The 17,095-nt window shown below is 30.2% G+C and overlaps 1 pseudogene across 1 annotated transcript in view; it reads left to right on the top strand.

The window, feature by feature from the left end:
- Positions 1–10,489, top strand: part of LOC143244709 (mitochondrial proton/calcium exchanger protein-like) — a 51,999-nt pseudogene extending 41,510 nt beyond the window's left edge. Inside the window, exons 10-12 of the transcript XR_013025287.1 lie at positions 2,399–2,604; positions 5,445–5,595; positions 8,066–10,489. The product of XR_013025287.1 is annotated as a mitochondrial proton/calcium exchanger protein-like (transcript). The remainder of the gene's footprint in view (positions 1–2,398; positions 2,605–5,444; positions 5,596–8,065) is intronic.
- Positions 10,490–17,095: the final 6,606 nt, after the last annotated feature.

The raw sequence follows: 17,095 nt of genomic DNA, 5'->3' as shown, positions 1-17,095 counted from the left end.
GTGGTCTGAACAATAATTTATAAAGCACAAATTTGATAAAATCTACAAACTAAGTTTAAATAACATTGGAAAAAGCATATTCTAAACTATTTACAACAATGTAGAGTAAATAAAATGGTTTGGAAAATTGGCTAGATGAAACTCCTGCAGGTATGAAGGATGGAATCTAATCGGAAGTTTAGAAGACTGTGTAGCAAACCACAAATTTAAGAATTCTTTTTATTTCTTTAAACATTATTTTCAGTCCTGAAAAAGGTTTTAATGTTATGTTATGAATGCTTGAAATATATGTAAATTTTGTTCTATACCTAAACCTCAGTTGTTTAGTGCAATTTAATAAGTACAGTAAGCAACAGTCAAATATTCCATTGTCTCAAATCCTTATGTTTTTAACATCATTGTTAAGTTTATCATATTCAAACACTGTGCATAAATAAAAAAATTATTAATTATCCAAACAAATTGTATTCATTGGATAAAAATATATCTTGACCAGTGATGTCGAGAAACCCACTTGTTGAGAAATATATATGCAAAAACGGCTCGTTTGGGTTGAGAAAATATTTTACATAGTCTTGTTTTACATAAAATATTTTCTCAACCCAAACGAGCCGTTTTTGCATATATTTTTCTTGACCAAAAATATTATTGATGTTCCTGAAAAAGGTGATATTGATGCCATTCCTGAAGGTAGGATCTCAGGTCATTACTAAAATTCAGTTTTTGCCATTTTGGTATGATTTGTAGTTGGAAGTAATGACTGTTGCAAACAGGAAAAATAAATTATCAAAAGAAATGTTAAAAAATGTAAACCAAGTTGAAACTGACTGGATATAAAACATGGACTTTCTAATCAACAATAAAAAAAATTACGTTTCAAGATAAAAGGATTTTAAATGTTTTAAGATAGAACCTTACAACATAATTTGAACACTTAGCAATGTAAGAATGATAGAACAATGAATTAATTTATATAAATATAGTTACCCAATTCTTTTTTTTTCTTGTGAACTATCAATGAAATTTAACCTTTTTTTAAATTTATAGTACTAATGGAATTCAAAATTTTATATCTAATTAAATAATGCACCAAAGAACACAGAATAATAACATGCAAGAGCAGACAATTTGCTATAAGTATCTCACTTTTTCTGGATTTGTAACTATGTGATAACAGCTGTTGAAAGTTGAGCTGATCTTGTAGTTGCATTACCCACGAAAATAAAATTTGAACTAGAAGATAAAAAGACAATTCTCTGTACAAAAAACAACATAATACAATAAGTAACTTGACAGATTAAAACTTTGGCTTTCTATTGATTATAAATAATATTGTATTAAACACCAAAGAAAATTAAGTCATTCACATTAAATTTCATACTTCTTGGAGGAGTGGTAAATAAATTAAAGAGGGGATATCTAGATGGCAAATGCCACAATTATCATACTAGAAGAACTGAGGATTTTTTAACATTGCCTTATAAAATTAAAAATATAAGTATATTTGCAAACCTTTGGACCTATGGCCCACATTCATAGGGCCTCTATAGTGAAAATTTAATGTTTGATCTATGGCTTTGCACTTTTTCAGTTTAATGATTACTACTGCTATAATGCATGTTTAATTTCTTTAAGCAAGTTACAAACAGTAACTAATTGGGTTTTTTTTACATGTTAAAATGTAAATCATTGCCAAATATGGGATATTCTTCTGGGGAAGCCACTTAAAAGTGTTTTTGAGAAAACCTGGGTTTCTTAAGGGATTGAGTGAAAAGATTTTTTTTGCAAGCCTTTAGGCTGATGTGATTTGTTTGGTACAATTTTAAAAGTTGGTGTAGCTAGAAGTTTAGAAGTTTTGTGACACACAGATACTAAATCTGATGATATCAGTAATGCAGTAAATCTGTTACGGTATATATTAAAGGTTTTGTGAGTTAGTTCTTAGGTTAAAAGTGTTCTGTTTTACTATGTATACTTGATTCTTCAAGATGCGTTAATCATGAGAGTCACATAAAACTATTTTGCATATTTTAATATACATTCTGTGAGTCTAGATTTGGCAAATAATAGTTCTGAGAAACATTAATTTACAAGCTATAATTTATATTTATGAACTTAATTGGTAGTAGTGTTTTGAATAAATGGTTGTCATGACATCAGTGTATGGCAGGCAATATTTACATAAATTCATATTTTGCACCAGATTAATTTCTGTTGTATGCTTGCATTTGTGTGACTACAAATACTGAAAATAAAGTAGAAATTAGAAGTAATTAATCCAAGCTTTGTTTAAACTGATTGGTATATAATTATATTAAAAATGCCATTTTGTATTGTAATGATTATACAGTTATTAAATGTTGATATAAATACTGTTGAAATGTTTTGTGTGTATCAGGATATTGAGGAATTTCGTGAAGTAATTTTAATGCGAGGTGATACAAACCTTCAAGAATCAAAAGCAGCAAAACATTTGTTTAACAAAGTCAACAACATGATAACTAAAATGGACTTAGTGTTAGCTGAACTAGCTAAGGAGAAAAGCACCTTGCAGCAACATATTGAAGACATGGCACAAAAAGGAGAAAATGTCCAGCAGGAAAGGTTAGATATTTCAACTTATTTTTTGCACTGTTTAATGTATGTATTAATCATCTGTGCCCTGTAAGAAAAAGGTAAATGAAATAGTATACTGTATATTAGTCCTTGAGAGTTCACTTTTTCTGTGTGAAATGTTTTCAGTCAGTAAAATTGAATTTAAAAATAAGCAGTTCATTCATTAAATCAAACATATTTATTGGGTTGGTATATATTTATATTGTTAAATCTTAAGTACTAAAATAAATGGTATTTCTAGACTTAGCAAGATATTTGTTTAAAAGTACAATAGAACTTAATATAAAAAATGAGCAATGTAAAGCTGGATATTTTCATTTTGTACTTTTTATGGTTGGCATTAGGCCTGTGTAACATCAGCATATTAGGTTAATTTTATTTCTTCAAAATAAAAAGATTCTGTTTCTTGTAAGTGATTAAAATAGAACCACCACAAATTCAGTTTCATGGAATACATGGATTACAAATTTATGTTGCCATATTTCTGACATCTTGCAAGGTTTTTGACACTACTTCACAAGAGTCATCCAGTATTGTACTAGCCATTAGAGGCACTCTGACAGTTAATGATACTACCACTATTGTGCACCATGTGGTTAGTTTCATTCTAATTTTGGAGCCAGGATTCCTGATCATCAAATTCTGATTCTTAAGCTGAGCCTGCCACATCTGATAATGTTTCCCCACTGCTGTTTCTATGACTAATTTTACTTCTAGTTCCTTCCATTCACTGATGATGGTGTAGGCCCATCTTCCTTTTTCATTGCAAGGATTTTAAAGGCATGATTTTTTTTTCTTTTCTCTTCCCCCAGCTATTTTATACTGAATCTTGGCTCCCTTGTTTCATGAACTTCCAGCACATGAACATTGTCTTTTAATTTAATAATCTGTTCTTTTCTCTTTCTCTTATTTTGTCTTTACTCAACTTCTTCATTCATCTGCATGATGTCCCTTCTTTTAGAAGCTTTGCACTCTGACACTATCAGCTTTGCTGTGGCATCTTATACATATGTTTTCTCACCTGTCCTCCCCACTTCTGATACATCTTTTCTTGCCTGATTTGATTGTGCTGTATAGTATAAAGGGAGTCAGCTTCATAAATAGGGTGTGTTGCACTTCATTTGATGAATGATTGTTACATGCTCATTTGTACAGTGAAGGCACATATAAATGGTAGCATAAATAGTAGAAAGCTGTTATAAGAGTTAGAGGTATCTATCAGAAATAAATTTTCAGTGTTGGAAAAATGTTAACTTTAAACATATTACATATATTAAATGAAGCCTGACTAACACTAAAAAAAATGCTTTGTTTATAATTTTGATATGCTGAAAAGTTATTTTTATTCTTTGTCAGTAATTGCATATGGTGAAATTGCATTCACTGTTTTTAAAATCAAAATAAAGATCAAAGAATAAGTGTATTACAAAGCTTTTCAAATATGTAGAAAGACATGAAAATCAGCAATTAAAAATCCATAAAAAGCATAAGCATTCTGAACTGTTTCTTAAAAAATATATCACAATTAAATCTTTTTACAATTTCAATGTTGAAAATTTGGATAAATATCACATCTTATTTTATTGAAGCTACTTTATCTATACAAAGGCCATTTCAAATTCTAGACACTTTCATCCAGTAGTTTTTTTTTTCTTTTTTCAAGCAATAAAACAAAAGCAAACCCAACAACAGGTACATGAAATCAACAGTAGTGCATTTAAGAGCTTACTATTTCAATGCAATTAGATCATGTTTCAAAACTACTTGTTTTCTTGCAGCCAAATATTATTTGCTTTGTTCCTATTAAGGTTTTATTAGTGTAGGTTAAATTTTAACATAAAGAGAAGAAACTTAATTCATTAGTTACTCAGGATCCTTGCTCAGTTATGATATCATTAGACTTAAACCTAAGGTTCAAAACTTCGAAGCTACACAAAATTTTGGAACACCTACTTTAGCTGAGATATTCTGAAAACATTATCATAAAACTAGTACATGAAGTCTTTATGAGGTAAATGCAATTAAAATTAAACTAAGCAGTCTGGAATGTGGTATATTGCTATATATTAAATAAGCAGTTTATTATTAAAAAATCTTTTATTTGAAAAACTTTCATTTTGATATTCCAATAGAATGTCAAACATCTGCCCTGTCTGTTCAGAATGTGGCAAAAGAAAAGACAAAATTGTGTTTCCTCTTAATTTCAGATGAATAAAACATAAGTGTTTGGAACACCTTGCAGTACTTGTCAGAATAAAAGAATTGGTTTTGATTGGCTGAGATATTTGTAACTTAATATATAGTTATAGTTACTGTGATCCTGTGATGATTCAACCTCTGCTTGTGATAATGCAACATTTTGCTTCTTAGTATCATTAATAAATGGAAACAAGCCATAAGAATTATCAGAAACTAGATTAAGAAAACAGTCTCTTTTTATAATGTGACTGGTCTGTTTGAAGCAAAACACTGGTCCATCAGTTTTTGTTGGGGACTGGATATCATCATATCTTATCTAAGTGTTTACATTTTTTTAAAATTTATACTGTTTTTTTTTTCTGTAGATTGTAGTTCATTTTTCATGGCTATGTTTATTTGTATTTTAAATTGTTAAAAATACTAAACTAGTCTTAATGCATTCAAGTAAAACACTGGTAAAATTTGTTAACATTCATATCTATATATATAGAATCTTGATATCACTGCTATGTAAGAAATTAAGTGAAATTAGGAACACAAGATTATGGAAAGCATCTTTATCATTGAGCCTTTAAAACAGATTAATATAAGAATATTCATTACAGGTTTGTATGTTTTTTCTAACATAGGGATGATATTATAAACATTAATGACCTTGTACTGGCAATTCGAAGAATTCAAAAGGTGTCAGATGACATTCGTCTTCAGAAAATAGTTGATGTATTAGACCAGATGGACATTGACCATGATGGTGCTGTGGAAATCTATCATGTAATGAAGGTAAATATTATAAATTATTGTTCTAAGATAAATTAGAGAAGTATTTTAAAAGTGAAGTTCACTATTAATTTAAAGATAAACACAAAGCTTTACAGGAAAAATAATACAATAGAAAAAGTATGAAAAAGGAAATACAATACAGATTTTACGAGACTATAAATATATTGGAAGCCTACTCAGGAAACTAGAATATAAATATTACTGACATACATGTAGAACATTTATAAAAAAATAAATAAAGTGCAAATATCAATAAACATTGTTTTAGATACTTTACTATAACTTTATTATAGTAAAGATATTGCTCAGAGGGGAATCCATTGCAGTGTCTCAGGTGATAATGTTCCTACAGACCCTCCACAGCATTGTTACCTTCCTCTCTTCAAGTGAGGTATGGAAGTCATTACTACTTTCTAGTTTCAAACTACTGGGGTAGTTGACCATGGAGGCACCCTGCTGAATGAGTTTTTCACAATAACCATTTAGTTACAGAGTAGGGTAGTGTTGTTTTGTGGGTGTAGATAACATGATATTTTCATGTTTGAGACATCAAAATGCAGTTCACTCCTTCACTTGGGAGCCCTCGTCCTACTCATGCATGGATGTTGGTATCCCAGTGGTAGGATTTTGATTCAGAATGAACCAATCAACTTAAGTCCTTCTACTTACCAAGTACAATCTGCCACATGCTAGTAACTCTACACCAAGGGGTGCATTCTTTGTTTACCCACCTTTCTCACTATGGGATAGAGTTATAATACATTTTGGTCATTAAGATAACTTTCCTGCCACATTTCTTTCCGTTCGAATGTTCTCCTGTCATATTCCACCCTTATATCTTACACGTTTTACAGTTGGGTGAAGGGTATACCTAGCTCAGAAGTGGTGTGGTTCCCATCTTCTGATCTAAATTTCTCATTTCTTGTGATATCCTTCAGATGCTTTCAGGGATACTTCTATTTTTCCCTCACACTGAACCCTCCTTATTGTTAATATGAGAGGTAAGTACCATACAAGTCGTAAATTTCTTATACTGAAAATGTATTTTACCTCTTCTTACACCTCCAAGTCTTTTTTCCCACGTTTGTCTGGTGTCAACATTTTCTGCCAAACTTCAAAGTGGTAGTTCGGTAGAGGAGTGTATAGGGAGTCGCATGCATTGTATGAGCATATAGTGCTCCTTTTAGTTATGAGGTGAGGCATGATGATTGGCAGGAGAGACATGTTAGAATCTTTCAATTCCAATAGGGGAGAGTGAAAAGATTGTTGCATAGGTAAAAAAAACTTGCATATAGAGAGCTAGCACTGAATGAGAATAGCTATTCTTGTGAGAGGAGGTAAATATCTATCAGAAATACATATTTAGTATAGGAAAATTATAACTTCAGGTTTAGTCAAGGAAGAAAAATCTACCTAGAAAACCAGCAACAATCAAAATTAAGTACATAACAGTGTAAGTAACTGAAACAAATAATTCATTGAAATCAACTAAAACTGGAGGCCAAAACAAGGTTCTAAAAAGTCAGCTAGATCTGGATATGACAGTTGTTTACAAAATCAAAAAGGGTTAATTACTATACTTCAAAATATAAGCAAAAAATTAAATATGTTAGACAAAGTAAAAATGGATATGAGTGAAGAGAAAGATTCCATAATCATTTTTTCAGCTAAGTACGATGAGAGATTCTTAACACAAATCAAACATGCAGAAGATGTAAAGATGTTTAAATACATTACATTCTTTTTTAAGTTCAATAATACTCAAAATAGCAAACTTAGAGATACATTGAATAATACCACAATATAATGAGGAGCTAAAAGATATTCTGCAGAAAGGGACTGAACAGTTTCATATACTATATTATAAAGCAGATTAAATATTAATGATTCAAGAATACCTGTTCATAATAGTAAATAGATTGCCTCTGTATTGGAGAAATAAGAAAAAAGTGATCCAACAAAGCTCAATTGAACTTATTATAGAAGAAAGCAGAGTTTGTAATGAGAAATATTATAAATCATTTTAAAGAAATGCTTTCAGGAATAACCAGTTGACAAAAGTTCAGAAAGCTATCTTAATATCATCATCATTTCTGTTTGTTTCATTTTGTATTTTGATACATTTAAAGCTAATAGGCTCACTCATAAAATTTAGTAGTTGAGTAGGAATACTTTGTAAAGGTTCTTTCAGATATTTTCCACTTAGAATATTACTTAGGTTGTCTAATTGTGTGCATACTTTTATTTGGTAATTATTGGATCAAGTCATATATAATTCTTTATTTTGTAAGAGAGCATATGAAAAAATGTCATTATTTGTTATATAGTCAGTGTTTAGAATGAATTTACTATATGTATATTACAACATGCATCAGGGAAATTCACTCCAATTTCTTGCTTCTTTGACAGAATAAAGCCTTCCGTTTGAAATTAAAAGCACATTTATGGCATTGTGGTACATATCTTTTAGGTGATTGAATTGCTTGGGAAGGACAATGTGAAAGTTAGTGGATCCCAAATGAGAGAAATTATAGAGCTGTTAGTGAAAGAAGAAATATTACAAAAGGCTGAAAGAGAAGAAAAGGGAAAGAAACAAAAAACTGAACTGGAAACTAAAGTAGAGGAATAAAACTGCAAAAGTTAAGAGATTCTGGTTAACTGTAGTTTCATAAGATAAAAGCTTAGTTTAAAAAAATGTAAATAAGAAATATTCAAAAACTCCTTTACAAATACACAAGTTTTAGATTAAAACTTGCTGAAAAAAATATTTTGAAAGAAATCTTCAGAGAAGTGTGTTCATTTTGGTAAAAGTATTTATGAGTTTCAGATGATCAAGTGACATATAGAATTTTACAAATCAGTATCTCTGTTATATTGTATAGTTTTAAATACAAACCATTATTTTCATGAAGTTTTAATGTATTGATTTTCCATTACAAATTATTATTACATTTTTATGCTTTTTTTTTTTTGCATTTGGGTATTATAGAAAGTTTATGTGGTGAGTTGTGAGGTTCTTTTCAATCTACTGTAGTTTTGTGTTGCTATTATTAAAAAAAAATGAAAATCGCAAATCTGTTATTTTCATAGGTAAGTTTTTCAGATGCCTAGTAATGTATGCTTTGTATATAAAATTTTGCATGCTGGATATTCATAATTTGTCTTTCCCATAAATTTTTTATTTATGTTTTAATATCATGGTTACAGTTATCTAAAACTGGAGATAAAATTTTAAAAAGTAACTAGATTTATTTGTTTCTAGACTTTATGGAAATATTGTACAAATTTCAAATTTATAAATTAGGTATAAATTTAAGAGCTACTAAAGCTGTTATTTTGTTGAAATTCTTTATTAAAGAGTTTCAATTTGTTGGTAATTCTGAAAGTGTATTTTATGATATCATCACAAAATCAGTTCTAGTTCACATGTTCTATTTCCAGTTAGAAATAGTTTGATTTTTGTAATTAAATTTTCCTACATCGTTTCTACATAGTATTAGTCTTTTGTCAATATGAAGTTCCTTTTTTCATATTACACTTTTATGATAAAACAAAATTTAAGATAATTGTTAATACAGGTTCTGTTCTCCAGCTGTCCCCTTAGCAGTATAACAGTATTTCTGTAGACTTACAATGCTAGAAACTAGGTTTCGATACCCATGGGGAGAAGAGTACAGACAGCCTATTGTGTAGCTTTCTGCTTAACTACAAACAAACAATCCTCAAAGTGCTATGACTCAGTTCAAATGCTATTCTTCAAATTTATCTTCATCCTTTTGGTTTTGTGTGTAGTTATTAAATTATGAAAACAATAAAGAAGAAAAGTATTGTGTAACATTTTCCTCTTATATCACACTTTTGAAGAATTTTTAAAAGTATAACATTGATTTCATCTGCTTTGAGAATTCTAAATGCAAGTAAGTATAAATTTTGTTGTAAAGAAATTTAAAACATAGCAAGAAGTCAACTGGCTCTCTCTTAAAATGTTTTAGTGCAAAGCTAATGAGTATTTGTTTCAATTTTTTTCACTCCTGAGATTTGCTATTGGTTTTCAAACAGAGGGAAAAACTATTTCTGTAGATTTTATCACAACTCATATTTTAGGTATTGAGAGTTTAAAGGGATATCCTACTAGTTATGTCATCTATTTTAGCTGTGGCTCATAGAATGATAGAGTTTGTTGGGTATATTTCCAATTACAATGCTCATAGCACTATCTCTTGTTCAATTTGTGATGTAATTACAGCTGTCTATTCAGGATTCCCTCATGTTGGAACTTTTCGTGGATGTGGCAATACCTCAATAGACTGTTAGAAGCTCAGTAGGAAAGTACATGTCCAAATGTCACCTGTGTTACAAGTTTACAAGGAAAAACATGTTTTTCAAACTTGAAGATATTGTGTGCTTACATATCTTTTGTGTTGAGAGTGTGTCAATATTATTACACTTTGTATTGTCAATGTTAATGATTTGCCAGTCTATTTGGAACTTGTAAAGGAGAGCATATAAATATGGGTTACCAGTATTTAGAGGTTTTCAGGAATATTATAATTTTACTTTATATATGACCCAGGCATTTAACATACCATGTTGTTTAAACACTCTTAAAGTGGACAGGTGTTTACTTATATAATAATTATTGTACATATCTGTTAAGACTGGGCATTGTACTAGATAGAATTACAATTGTAATACAAATGTGCAAAATGAGAAGAGATTAATTTCTTTATCTCTGTTAAAACTGTAAGCTATGAATTACATGTATAGCCATGAGAATATGTGTAGTATAGGTTGTATTCTATCACTTTTGTAAATAATTTTTGTCTTCATTCCATATGTTGTATAAAGTCCATGCAAAAATTACATACACATAAAATGAGGTTTAAATATTAAATGTTATCCTAATGATGTTTATGCAACCTGAATTTTAATATTTCATACTTAAGTCTGCACAAAACCCTAAGCCTCACATTTGAAGACCATCATCAAACATGCAACAAATAATTCAATGAAACAATACTTTCAAAACAACCTGAGATGGAAAAGAATTAATAGTTGAATCTAACAGCTATGTGGATTTCAGGCCACTTCTAGAACAAAGACTAATGAACAATGGTTGATTAGTTGTCAGGTGTGCAGAAAGTTATTTTCAAAACAGCAAAAAGCATGAAAATTTCCCAAGGTGGAATGAAATAAGGTTCGTAGTGGGTCTGTAAGTGGCAAGCGATTTCCTTTTCTCTGTGGAATGAGGTTTGCGGTCAGTAGCGTATTTAGGTAAGGGCTAGAGGGGGGCTCAGACCCAGGGCCTATTGATAATCTTATTGTATGTTAAATTGCATAGGACGTAGGACCCACAAAAATTATTAGCCCCTGGGCCCACACAACGTAAAATCTGCCACTGTTTTTGAACGAAAGAGTTTAGAACCACTGGCCTAGCAGTAATATGTTCATGCCACAGAATGTATTCATAATTTTGTACCTTGTACTCCATAAAGTACAGATAAACACAAATGAAGAAGGGAAATGTGTACTTCCTGTGGACGGGACAAATAAACGAATACCGCTAATTAATAATTCAGATCGAGAGACTACTATGTTATACGTAACAGATCTGGCATGACTTTGTGATTAAGATGTTGGATTCGTAATCTGAAGGTCGCAGGTTTGAATGAATGTAATAAAATTGGACGAAATGTGATAACATTATTCATATACCAAAGTTAATTTATTTACTACATGGTAAAGTACAACTGATTCAAAATCCTATACACGTTATATAACAAACACATAGTTACTTCGCAATTTAGGTCATACGTTTAGAAACGCGTGACGTTTCAAGTCTGGTGCAACGACCACATAAGATATCAGTAATAATACGTAAACAATTTTAATTGCAGACACCAAAATTTATAAGTCCATTTGTCTTAGGCCTGTATTCGATACAAAAGAAATTAAGGCTGTAACTTGTGAAGTTTCTTATTGAACTTTTTTGCACTTAATACTAACAATAAAGAAACTTGCAATCTTATTATTCGACATAATGTTAAATATTTTTAAAAATTTTGATAAAATTTTAATATGTTGTACAAAATGTCTACTAAAATATATTTATGTCAGCGTTTTATTTACTTTCATTGAAAAGAACGTGCGTGTGCGTTTTCAAGAGATCAAAAATTGTTGTTATTAAAAATGGTCATTTGCAACTAACCCTTAAGGAAGGGAAGTTCACTTTTTAATATCATATCGCTCGAGTTAGTGGGTTTCTTTCAAATACGAAAAGATAGAAACAGTACTAACGAAAGTTCTTCATGAAGTAGTATATTATGTTAAGATGTAAAGTTTAAATTTGCACTGAAAAATGTACTTATTTATTAACCCTTTCAATCCGGGGTTGTGTATTGTCATTATTAATTTTCATTATCTTAGATAATCTAACCCAGTTCATTTTTAATTTTTATGTTTTAGTTATTTTTATAACAATAATTACAAAAATATACTGTTTCGTCGTATTATTATTATTATTCCCTTAAGAAAAATTACTGTTCGGAGAAATACACTCATTACAGTATTCAAGGTAATAACTCCAAAAGGCAGAAGTTAAGAATTCTACTGATACGTTCGTTCACTCGCTTCTTTGTGGGTATTTGGGTATGTTGGAAATTTTGATACTCAGGAGAGTCGGGTGTAAAAGACCTCTACCTCCCACTAATAGGTAATTCAAGTTTATTTTTTGTTTTTGAATTTTGCGCAAAGCTACACGAGGCTATCTGCGCTAGCCGCCCCTAATTTCGCAGTGTAAGACTATAGGGAAGGCAGCTAGTCATCACCACCCACCACAAGTCTTGGGCTACTCTTTTACCAACGAATAGTGAGATTGACCGTAACATTATAACATTGTCAGTCTAGGGCTGTGAGAGATTTCAGTCGATGACCTTTGCTCATTAGTCACATTGAAAATAACCTTAATGTTCTTTTTTCCATCTTTCAAAAGTTTATGTGTATTTAAACTTAGTTGTTCTCCAAGTATACAAAATAACGTCACCAATATTACAATTTTTTGATTATTTCATTTTATAGATAAATTACAAAACAATATTCTATGCTTATATATAAAACTCATGTTTGTCATAGTGTCTGAAAAACTGGCATTGATGTTGAAAGCTACTGACCATGTTGGTTAAGAAAATATACAAAATTAGGAGAAACCGTAGGATTAGAATGACCTAATCTCCTTCGCAATAGCTGGCTACCTTGTCCAAGGACCAATTAAAGTTTTTGATAACAATTTAGTGTTTGTCATATACATACTGAACAGTTAGTATACCACTTTTTAAATATTCACTTTTACAGATCGCTAAATGAATTCAATTAGACTGTAATTATGATACTCAGAATATTTAATAATGAACTTTACATTGTACTTTAATTAGTGAAATGTTTTTACATAAAGTTTAATTGGTCAATTTTTTACTCAGTATAAATTATGAAAAGAATGTTATAGTCCTATAAGTTCTACTTAAACATATGATATTTATTTAAAGTTATAGAAAAGTTTTTATTAAAATAAAAATCAATTATAATACACTGTTGCTGTATATGTATTTACAGTATGTTTAAGATCGATAGTTTGTTTTACAAAACTATAAATATGTAGTGACACATATCAGTTTTTGTATTTAATTAAACTGTATTTTTCTAAAATACAATAATCAATGATGAAACATTGTTGCTACCTATGTAAATTTATTACAAAGTCATACAAAACACTGTGTATTCTCAATATTTAGAAACATTGTTGCAAAATGTCAAACAAATGTTTCAAATCATTGACATTGGTCAGTTTTGATCTATCTAATAGCAACGATACGTTTATTTTATGACACATTTTATATCAAAGACAGAAAAAGGTGTTTCCATCAGGATTTATTACAATTAAAAACAGAACATACTAATTGTCTAAAATATCTTATCATACACTAATAACTATGTTAATTATAAAAAGATATATTCTTCCACCTTTATGTCATTTGTCTATTCATTTTTGTTACAACTAAATATAATAAAGAAATGACTTACTGTTTCTATTAAAAGTTCACGAAACATTGAAACAAATGCGACAAAATGAGTCTCCTAATTGTGTGTGGGTTGTGAAGATTATAATTGTATTAAAGTTGAAAAACAACCCTATTAAAATTACGTTTTTCTGTCAGATAAAGTTTCTGTATTTTTATTGTAAAAAAAACAAACAAAATAGGGAGAAATTCAACCAAAATTTGAGATGGTATATCTCCGTTATTTTTTAATGAAACTTGGTACGTGAAGAGAATCCAGTACAGCACATTCATTGAAAGTGTGCGATAGTTAGTATTACCACATTCCAGGTTGCAGAAGGTGGAAAATAGCTAAATTATCACTTCTCGATATAGCACACAGTGTGTTTATGAGTCTTGACTTGAGATTTGTTCGAAGTTTCATAACCTGTTGTTCACGAATAATAGACTATATTCACAAGGAGAATTTACTTTCCATTGATACGCTATTTTAGTGCACACTTATTACGTTTCCATTTTTATTCATGCTAATTCCTAGAAATAGTGATGAATGTATATAATGCCTAGTCAACCCAATCCCTTGGAACAGACACTATATGTAATACGATTGCTTGCTGGGCCATTTACAACCGTATTTTGTCATTCCATGCATTATTTCAATAAAGAAACATCACATTGCATTGAATTTTAAAGAAAGGAAATTGACTGCAATGAATTGTTGGCAAAAATATTTAGGTTTTGTTGAAATAGGTGTACCTTGCACATTAAAATTCAAGTTCGCTCAATACTTGCTGGATTTTTTCCATTGGATGCCACCATTAGTTGTCATTTTAATGAGTGTCAGAAAAGATCTTTACCATAATCTGCACATTTTGACAGTTGTCAAGAAGTGTCAAAGTGGGAGTTACTTATTTCAATGTAAATCAATTTGTTTGACGCGTTATGATCAAATCATATATACATATATATATACTTTTTTGTTTATAAATATATACAAACGTGTTTCTCTCTCTACGTATGACCAGGTGGATTAAGGCGTGCGACTCGTCATCTGAGGGTTGCGGGTTCGCATCCCCGTCTCACCAAACATGCCCCTTCAGCCGTGGGGGTGTGATAATGTTACGTTCAATCCCACTATTCGTTGGTAAAAGAGTATTCCAAGAATTGGCGGTGGGTGGTGATGACTAGTTGCCTTCTTTCTAGTCTTGCACTGCTAAATTAGGGACGGCTAGCGCAGATAGCCCTCGTGTAGTTTTGCGCGAAATTCAAAAAAACAAACTCTCTTTGCGCATTTTATCCGTTCAAGATCATGTCTTCGAAATATTTCTTTCAGTTACTTAATAGAATATTAACCATTTTTTCCTCACAAAAGAAACATTTTTGTTCTTAATAAGGTGTGTTTTAGATTGAAGTTCTGTAGAGTTGAAGACTGATAATTTGATGTTAATATAAATATGAAATTTTAGGAATTATAAAATATAAATAATTTTCCTGTAATATGCTCTTTAAAATAAGCATTTTGATATACATATTTGTACGACAGTGTATGGAACATTCCTATGGAGCCGGAAGAAACAAATATAATCTTCGACACGTGCCGAGGGTATTAACCTAATATGCATCTCATTTATACTCCAGCAGTGTGTAATGTATAAGACTAAGTAACTATGTTATATAAATAAATTCATGAGAGTTATTTTGTTTCGTCTACAAACAAGATTGTCATATTACTTGAGATAAATTTCTCGGACAGTATCTTCAATTTTAAAATATTTATTTTTATTTGTATATTGAGGTATTTAAAATTTGATATACATTGAAAGGTATATCTAGCAAATTCATTGTTATATTAAATCATTCTGTAACAAAATTATGAACAAATGAATAATTTATATTTTTATTAGATCCAAATTTTGACAGTAATTTTGTTTGGATACACATCTACATCTGTAATATTTATTATATATACAATATTGTCAAATATGATTATTGCACAACTTTCTTATTGTAAGTTCACTTGTGTGACGGTTCTTTTCTGGTGAATATTTTTATGCTGTAAATCGTGGAGGAAAGCTAAGGGAATCAAAATATTCACCTTTCCTATTTCGACCAAACTAGACAGAGCCAGTGGCTTCCAGGTTTATGGCTTGGATCCACATTGACGATGTATAGTTGTTTTTCTGTATAGTTTGGTAACTAATCACTGGCAAACACACATTCAAGTTTCTTTCTTGTATATAAATCATGTGAAAATATTGAGCAAATACCTATAGTGTTCATTACTTCTTTAATATCAGTGGTAATGTTACTAGACTGATCAGTTTCTAAAATGGGCTGAAATTCTGCACAGGCGAGAAAATTTATAGCGTTAAGCAAAAAACTGTACTAAATCGTACTTCTAATCTTTCCACAGAGTAAATATGTAAATAAAAAGAACCACACTTTACTGCCCAAAGGATGCTGCCTTACAATGATTGGCTGCCTCATGGGAGGGGAAGAGAGGTATGATGTCGTTAAAGATGACGAGGTTACAGTTGAATTCAAACTTTATCACTAGAGGGTGTGTTGTTGTGTTGTATGGGTGCGTTCCATGACAGATAACCATGATGGATGATTACGTCACTAAATAGAGAACATGCTTATACATATCATAGTTCCAAAACGTGTCACCAGGGGCATACTGTTGTCATCGAATTGAATGATTACTTTATAGTATCACACTGTAGAATTCAAAACATGTTTTAACAAAATTTATTAATTAAATCTTCCTGAAAAGGACAATATCTTACTTACTCAAGCGATTAAATATTTCAGTAACATTGTTGTAATAAAAAATTTTGAACACAATTGTTTTTAATATTTATTTTTTTACAATAAAGATTTTGCAATCTGATTTGCATAAAACGCCTCAACAATTAAAAAAGTATTTACATTAAAACGTTTTACAATAAAATCATGAAGAAATATATTAATATCTTTATAAGATCCAAATTTATATAGGAGTTTTGGTTTTGACATATATCAATAACAATAATAATCATACTATTGTTCACACACAGTGAACATGGTTCTTGTAATAGTTTTTAGCTGTAAATTTGTCTTGATGAATTTTCTTATATTAAAAATATGTGGAGGTAGTCTTAATGAATCAAAGTTTTTTATTTTGAACAAAGTGAATGCAGACCCAATGGTTACCAGGTTTATGACTAGGATCGAGAACGAAAATGTATAACTTCTTTTCTGCATCGTTATGTAGTTGATCACTGGCCAACACACCTTCAAACGTTTTTCTTGTATACAAATCCTGTGGGAGTAATAAATAAATTTCTAATGTATTCATATCGTCTTACATATCTGTTATAATGTTTTTAGAATGATCGATTTCTAAAACTAACTGAAGTTTGCATATGCCAGAACATTTATAATGTCAGGTAAAGCACTACCAAATT

The sequence above is a fragment of the Tachypleus tridentatus genome, chromosome 2, assembly GCF_004210375.1.
Source record: "Tachypleus tridentatus isolate NWPU-2018 chromosome 2, ASM421037v1, whole genome shotgun sequence".
Lineage (NCBI taxonomy): Eukaryota > Metazoa > Arthropoda > Merostomata > Xiphosura > Limulidae > Tachypleus > Tachypleus tridentatus.
The sequence above is the reverse complement of the archived record's forward strand: the minus strand, read 5'-3'. Positions and strand labels throughout refer to the sequence as shown.